This window comes from Chaetura pelagica, unplaced genomic scaffold (assembly GCF_000747805.2).
Source record: "Chaetura pelagica isolate M959 unplaced genomic scaffold, ChaPel_1.0 scaffold92, whole genome shotgun sequence".
NCBI classification, from domain to species: domain Eukaryota; kingdom Metazoa; phylum Chordata; class Aves; order Apodiformes; family Apodidae; genus Chaetura; species Chaetura pelagica.
This window is the reverse complement of record NW_009952404.1, coordinates 988,578-996,658: the sequence shown is the minus strand read 5'-3', so window position 1 is coordinate 996,658 and position 8,081 is coordinate 988,578.

The window sequence follows — 8,081 nt, the reverse complement described above, 5'->3', positions numbered from 1 at the left end:
GTATGCTCTTACTTAAAACACTCCAAGCATTAGATATAACCAAGAATGAATAATCTGCAGAGGATAAAGCATGACATCATGTTTTTGCACTTCATGTGTACTTTTCCAGCCTGTTGTGAAGTCTTCAACTGAAATAGATTGGAAGTGTTTCCAACCCTCTATGGCTTTGCAGACAGCTAGTGCTTTTTATATAGTTAAATAAATATCCCAACTGTATAAATCTCTGATCTGTAAAGACTAACCTGAAATCTCATCAATCTGCTTGAAGCTACTTGACAATGCTGTTTTTGATCTCAGCTGGAAATACCAAGAGAATTGATTTTATCTTTGTGAGAAGCCTGCATGTTTGTGAGAGGATATGAATGACCATATGTACATATGTATACGTACGTAAATTTTGGAACTCTTAAAAAAACCCTCAGTTTCATGTAGTACTAGCAGTCAATAAAATTTTAGGAAGGAGGCCAAGTTTATCCAAAGCAACTCCGTAGTGCTTCTTTCCAACCCATTTTAAACTTGAAGTTTTCTGCTTTTTACAAGAGACATTCATAGGTAACAGCCTCAAAGATAATAAAATCCAAAGCATTGTATTAAATTAACTTAAAATTAAAAGCCAGAAGACCTCAGAAGTGAATTAAATGTTGCAAGGTGTTAAGAACACTGAAATGAGGGGAAGACTGTGTAGGATTAAAGAATAAAGAACAGATAAGTAGAAGAAATAACAATTTGGTGCCTTCTATGTGAAGCTCACAGAAATCTCTAACTTGTGGTTTAAGGCTGAAATCAATTTATCTTTATTTGGACATGCCTCAGAGTGTCAACAGGAGCCAGGAGCATAGGGAATCTAGAAACACTCACACAATAATTAACAATAGCTTTGTTCCTACAGCCTAGCCAGCCCCAGTTCAACATGCATTCTGGCCATCACAGCAAGCCTTGGGAGACATCCAAGTCAATAGAGAGAACAAACGTTTTGACACACATGAGTTTGCTCTGTGCAGAGCTGCATCTTTTTCCTTCAGAATTGTGTATTGCCCGAAGCAAATTGGTGTGCTGCTGTAGAAATCAAATGAGGTCACACTAAGGTGTCTGGCAGTGGCAAATGAGCAAATAAAGAACTCGTATACTTAAAAACATTCATTTGAAGAATTGCAGCATTGCTACCATGGGCATGACAACCAAGATGTGTGAACTGGCACAACTCTGTTGAATTCTTTTTGTAAGATTTAAAGGTCTGGGTAAACTTCTCAAAAGGTCCTTGAAGGTCAAAATACCATTACCTCTGGTGGGATATAATCCCCAAGTTAACAGGGCACTGTGTACACCTGAATATTATATGGGAAACATTGGGAAATACACTTTGACATATCCACTAATGCTTCAAGTTGGTTGCAAGCTTCTTTTTTTTCCCTTTATTTTTCCCCTTTTTGTGTGTATGTGTGGGTGACAGTCTGGTTTTAAAAATTTTATTAATGCCGCTAGGCATCATATTCATTTCATGACACACACAAGTTAGTTACTTTGTGTACCTTAGTGATTTGGGCTCAGTAAAGACCAAGTAAACCTCCAAGGTTTTTGTTGCATCTTAAGAAAAACATTTCTGATTATGAAGTTACCTCAGATAAAACCTTCATTCAGAAAAGTATCTGAGGACATGCTGTAGACCTATTGACTACAGTAGGGCATAAGCTTGTGTTGTGAGTATATGTTTAAACATTGAAACAAAAATGCTATTCAGGATTATGGAATTTGATGACTGAGTGGCTACTTGTGTAAGTAGCATAAGGTTACTTGATAGAAAAGTCTGATGTTCATCTCCATATGGGGCAGAGATTTAACTGTCTATGGTAAGATCACCAGAATTCCTGCAGGTGATGAACAGAACAGTCAAAAAAACCCTCCAAAAAAACCCAAACCCAAATATTTCAAGGTACAGCTTTCTTCTTGTGAGGGAGGCAGATAGATTTCTACTTCTTCAAACAGCATTTGACTGTCAGTCTCTTAGAGGATACAAACACAGGGTAACCTAACACATATTACCATTTTGAGTACATGGACTTAAAATATGGATTAGTTAAAAGAGCTATTCTTCAATAATTTGGTAACTTCTTTTGTCACTCAGAAACACAAATAGAGAGCTTTTTCTATGAGATAAAAATTAATCTCAGAATAAGTTCAAATTCTTCTTTGTCGGGAAACCTTTTTTCTGCTGTTTTCACTCTTTGAATAATCTTTATTTTACAGAAGGGTGATTTGAAATTTGCAGCAGACAAAATTCCAATTATTATAATAAATTGAAAACTTCATTATTGCTTTGCATATACTGGAGGAATCATCAGTGATGCATTTGGTGTTATTAGATGTGTTATTAGATTTTTTTACTTTTTTTTTTGCAAGAAATTTGGAGAGTCTGACATGTAGTTTATTAAATATATCTTTGAAATTTTTCTATGCATTTTGAAGGAAAATTCCCAGATGTGTATTCTTACATGCAAGAGAGAGGACTATCTGACCCATTTATCACAAAAGTACTTCTAAAAAGTGCCTAGCTTCACTAAATTCTTCAAGTACTATTCTATTTAGACAGAGATTTGGGACCATATATTCAAGGGGAAAAGGAATTTAAGTTGAAATTAGCATTCTCAGACTGCTTTCAGTGAATTTAAAAATTTGCATGCAACTGTCATTAAAATAATAATAACAACAAAAGATCAAAATATGGCAATGAACACCAGCTGTCTCTGGTACCATGTAAACACTGAGTCAAAAACCCCAGGGAGAATATCTGTCCCATTGTTCTGTAAACTGTATTTCCTAGAAATGCATGTACTTATTTCATGGTTGGAAAGATACATAAAATCTCATAAAAGTGCTATAAGGGGATAAATAACCAAAAAGGTGTTGTGACAGGAAGTCTGCAGATAAATGATTAACCAAGCAAGATATTTGCCTGTGTAGCAAAGGAAGAATGCTAAGGCTTTTTTAGTTCTAGGGGTGTGTTGAGAAAGCCAGGGTGGAAAAGGAGCTTATGAAGAGGAAAATCCACTGGCAGGCAGAAAAAAAGGAAGTAAGGGAACAAGGAGTGGTATTCCTGACACTGCATATCCAAAAAGCTGTTCTGGAAATTGGACTCATATCCATAATCAATTTCAGAGATGTGAAAAGGAGAGGGAAAGAGAAAGCAAGCTGCTTAGGCAAAACTAAGTTCTGGTGGCTTTTTACAGTAGCTTTGTTTAGCATAAAGATATCTCATGATTCAGTTATGTAAATGAGGTTTGTGTAGAAAGAATGCATAATATAATTATCTTGGAACCTTAAGCACCCAGCTTTCTTGGATTTCAGGAATCAGTGTCCTGTGCTGCCAGGTCTTCCTTTGCTTGCCATGATCATCACAGATGTGGATGATCTATTCAGTATCACTTAGAAAACAAGACAGTTGGAAAGGTTATGGGCTGGTTTCCTTAATGGTAAAAATCACCCCATTGTCCTGTCAAGTGTAGAAATATATCTGTCATTGTCGTCCAGGATGCTGGGGGTGAGCGATGTTTGACAACTACATATCGAAAACAGAATCCCAGAGTCTATGAGACACTTTTTTTGGCAAATACCTGTTCTAGACTGGATTTTTAATCCCAAACCCCTAGACTCAAGGGGGTTTTGGACCGAGGACAATGTCTGCTTTGGCACCAAAAATTCTTAACTTGATGAAGAGGTGAGGTTTTATCATATTCCTCCAGTTCCTAAGGGGATCCACAGTCAAGGAACATTACCTTAGCCCTTGTGATGCCTGTGAGCCCTTTGCTCATGTGATCTATCAAGCATTTTACAAGCATAACTTATCCTAACCAAAAGTTGGCAAGAAACTATAGTCACTTTTATGCTACCAACAAGGAAAACTCATGCTGTTAGTTTAGTGATGATATCCAGGTCTGCTCCGAAAATCCATGTTAATATGGAGACTAGGACCAGAGAACCTGATAAGAATAAAAAGCTGTACCAATCTGGTGACAGATCAGTTACCTCTAACTTCTACTGCACTTAATTAAAACAGGTATAGAACAGACTCAAAAATCATAGCTCCCATCCATGCAGCCTGGGACAGTGGGTATTTTATTATTGCTCTGCACCAGAATAATGTTGCATGTTGCATTTTTCTGTGGCCAGTCTCTCTCTTTGTTAGACACAATCCTGCAGGTGAATCTCCACATACATTGCAAAAATACACACACTTTTTTTTTTTCAGATTCCTGAACTTCACAAACATAGGAAGCTTTCTCAAAGTTACTCCTTGAAATAAATTTTCAGCCTCATTAACATTTCAAATACTGTGTTCAGACCAGGTTTATGGATCAGAGCTCTAATATCAGACAGCAGGATGGAATGAGAAGTAGCATCCAATTATTCTTCCCTTGAGGAGTTTATTACATCCACAATATTATTTTCCTACAACACATCATTCTGGTTTTATTCTGACTTGTCTCTATCTCCTTCTATAATGTTAAATTGATCATGTCATCAAACCCTCAGATATTTCACAAGGAGGAATATGTTCCTGTTCCCGCTAAAGCCAGTCTTATAAAATCTGTTTGCTTTAACTGTGCAGGTTCTCTAGAAACCAGACTCTTCTAACTGCCTTGTTTAAATGATCCTGCAATTTCCCTTTATCCCATTGTTCAGGAACTGTGTTGTGGGACATATTTGCCATCATGGTACACACTGGGGATTTTACAGTGGAAGTGACTGCTGAGATTCAGTACCAAAGAAAATGTGACAAAGAGAATCTAAATATATAATACAGAATAATTGTTCCCAAGGTAACTATAAATGCAGGCCAGGGAACACAGTTTTGAAGGGTACTACTGATGTCTATGAAATAGCTGCCGTAAATTACCATAGATACTTTCACTTCTGAAAAGCTATGACATTTCATGCCAGCCGTAGATGTACCGCTGTACTTATGATGGAAGTGTAATACTCATTTTTCAGCACATATCAAGAAACAAGACAAATGACATATTTAGATATAAGTGCAGTTCAGAAACCCATATGAAAACGTAAATGTCTAATGTCTTTAAAAAGGCATAGCTTTGAATATAAATCTTTCCCCTAGGATAGCATAAGCAAGTACATTGTACAAGGCATTTTGAATTTGCTGTTCAAAATTTCAAGGGCAGGGTTATCTGAACTGTTTGTATCCCTTCATTTCCAGGGAAGAACACAGAAACTTTTAAAACTGGGGTCCTGATTTTGTTTGGTCTGGTCTTCAGTCTCTCTGCTGGTCTTCAATCTATTTAATTCCACCAGCTTTCATAAACATGGCTCAGTTCATAGCAGCATCATGGGAAAATTGGCAGATTAGCCTTGAACTAATATGATAGACCAAATAGATCTGCCAGGCTTTTTTCTCCTTCCCTTTTGCTGTTGAATGCCCAGCTCGAGTCTGAAGCAGGCGCGCACATACAGCGTAGGCTGCACAGTTCTGCGGGATGCAGAGCTCTGAAGCATGGAAAAGTTGATTGGAATGAAAGCTATGATAATCACGCTTTCATCTAAATGTCCTAGCAGGGCTTCACAGAAAGGATGGCTGTGTGCAGAAGGTCAAGAGTGGCTAATATTAGGACAGGCTAAATGACACCTCTTAAACAACTGCTGTTGTGTTTCAGAGAGCAGTGCTCCAGAAGTGTGAGAGGTGGCAGGCACACAAAGCATATACTGGGTATCAGGAATTTAGCACTGTAGCAAGTGAAGACAGACAAATAATAATAGCCAACAGAGCCAAACCTTGAAAGCCATATTTGCTTTCAAAAATTTTGCTGTAGGGGTTATAAGCTAAATGCTCATTTAAGTCAACAAAATTTCTCTTCTGTAAAAATGGAAATGTCATGTTTATGACTTGAAAGAAAAACAGAAACTGGTTGAATCCTGGATCAAGTTTATATGACATTTAGTTTGAGAGTTTTCTGGTGACCGTAAGCTTTATTTCAATTTTCTTCAGATTTTCCCGGACAGCTTGTCTTGATGATTATGTCCACTTTGAACTTAGGATGTTCAGATACAGTAAATTTCAGGTTATCTATGGACAAAAATATGTGAATATCTGGTGGCAAACTGGATGTTTTTTTGGCTTGTTAACTACAGAGCAACTGATCTGTTTAATAAATACAAAAGAGTGAAAACAATCCACACCTTTTGTTTAACAGGAACAAAAGAAGTATCAGGCCAAAGAATTAGTCTTTTCTAGCATGTTATAAGCATCTGAAAAAAGGAGTTTGTAATGAATGTGCCTCTTCAACTGGAACAAGCACGCTATGACTGCAAAGCTATGATAATACCACATACCATACCAGTGGGAAATGAAACACACATCAAGAAATCTTATTATTTCTATGACTATGCTACAACATGAGTAATTTTAATGAGTGTAACAGCAGCTGCCTCCCTACAGTTACTCTGCTGGCATTCTTCTCATGGAAAGTACAGTGGGATCCAAGCTTTGTCAAACTTCTTTCAGCCCAGAAGATATTCAAGAGAAAGTGTCCCCTGAAATTTCTTCTCCACTTACAGCAATACAGGTCACTTCTGCCATGTCCCTTCAGCCATTCCATTAAGTGTTTACATGAGTTCCAACATTAACAATTCCTTTATTTCTCTGCAGTACATTTTGGGTTCTGTGTAAAGGGCACTGTTTTCTTCTGCTTTTCATTTCTTCGGGTGATGTCAGTGGCTCCAGCTCCTCACCCAGCAGTGTAAGTCAATCTAATTCCTTCAAAATCTAAGGATTGGATTTCAGTTCTAAAATATCCAAATATGACTTTCTGGGTCTGTTTGATAGGTTAAACAGTTTGGGGCAACTTCTAACATGAAGGGAACTATTTAGACAATCATGAGGACACATTTTTATTGCTTGGGATCCTTTGGCTTCACCTTTCAGACAAGAAACTTTCACAAAATATCTAACTCAACACTGTACATAGATACAATGTATAATTTCATTTTGTTTCACAGCTTATACTTAGCTCCCTGTAAAAAAAAAAACAAAAAAACCACAAAAAAACCCCAAAGAAACAGATTGCCAGTTGTAGTAAATAATTATAGTTCAGGTAGAGCCAAAGAAGTTTTTCTGATTTTTGTTCAAAAAGATCTGACATGGAGAAGAGTACAGCAGTTAGCTCTCCATCCTAAGACTAAAACTCTTTTCCCATATCTCATGAATTAATTTATGTTTTCTGAATAGTTTTTTTTTCTCCATATAATAAGTAACTTTCTTCCCTGATCCTGGTGAATTTATTCATTAAGTCTTCTCATTTAAATATTTTTCTAGATTTAATTAACTTTTATGGATATTTTCATTCAACTCCTTTACTTTTCTATTATGAATATTGTCAAGTGCTTTATTGTTGTGTAAAACTTAAAATGGCTACATATTCCTCTGTAGATTAAAATTCAAGAAGTGCATGGCAAAACTGAAACTTGTCCCAAAGCTGTTGAAGAGCTAGCTTCATAATTTAGTATATGAAGAATAAAATCACTGACATTCCAAATACACAGCAGCATTCCTATTTAAAAGTAACCCACAAAAACAATCAGAGTGGACTTTCGAAAGATCAAAGTTCGGGATCCTTTGCAATCTTTTCTGCCATTTCTTCCTCAAACAAGCCTGCCTTTCAGCCTCTGCCCTGAAACTGTGTCCTGCCTTTATGGATTAATGAATGCACCAGAGTGCATGTGGGCTGCCACACTTTGTCTCTGGTCCTCAAGGGTAATGTTATCTTACTAAAGCCTTCAAGTGTCCACAGGATACAACTTGCCTCCGTTTTCTATCTGTATGCCACTGCTATCCCCATTTCCATTCCGACCACAGGTTTTATCAGTTTATGTTGTTCCTTCATGTACCTTTTATTTAATAAAGAAGAGTGATCAGCTTTCCTGCCCCAGAAAATGGGAGTTGAGTAAGAAAAGAAAGAATTTAATTTCTTAAAGATGAAGGTCAAGATCATCTTATTTCAGTTATGAGCCAGGATGAAGCTACTTTTACTGATTTTTTTTTCCTTCAGTAAGCTCTCTTTTAACTAGCAGTAGAT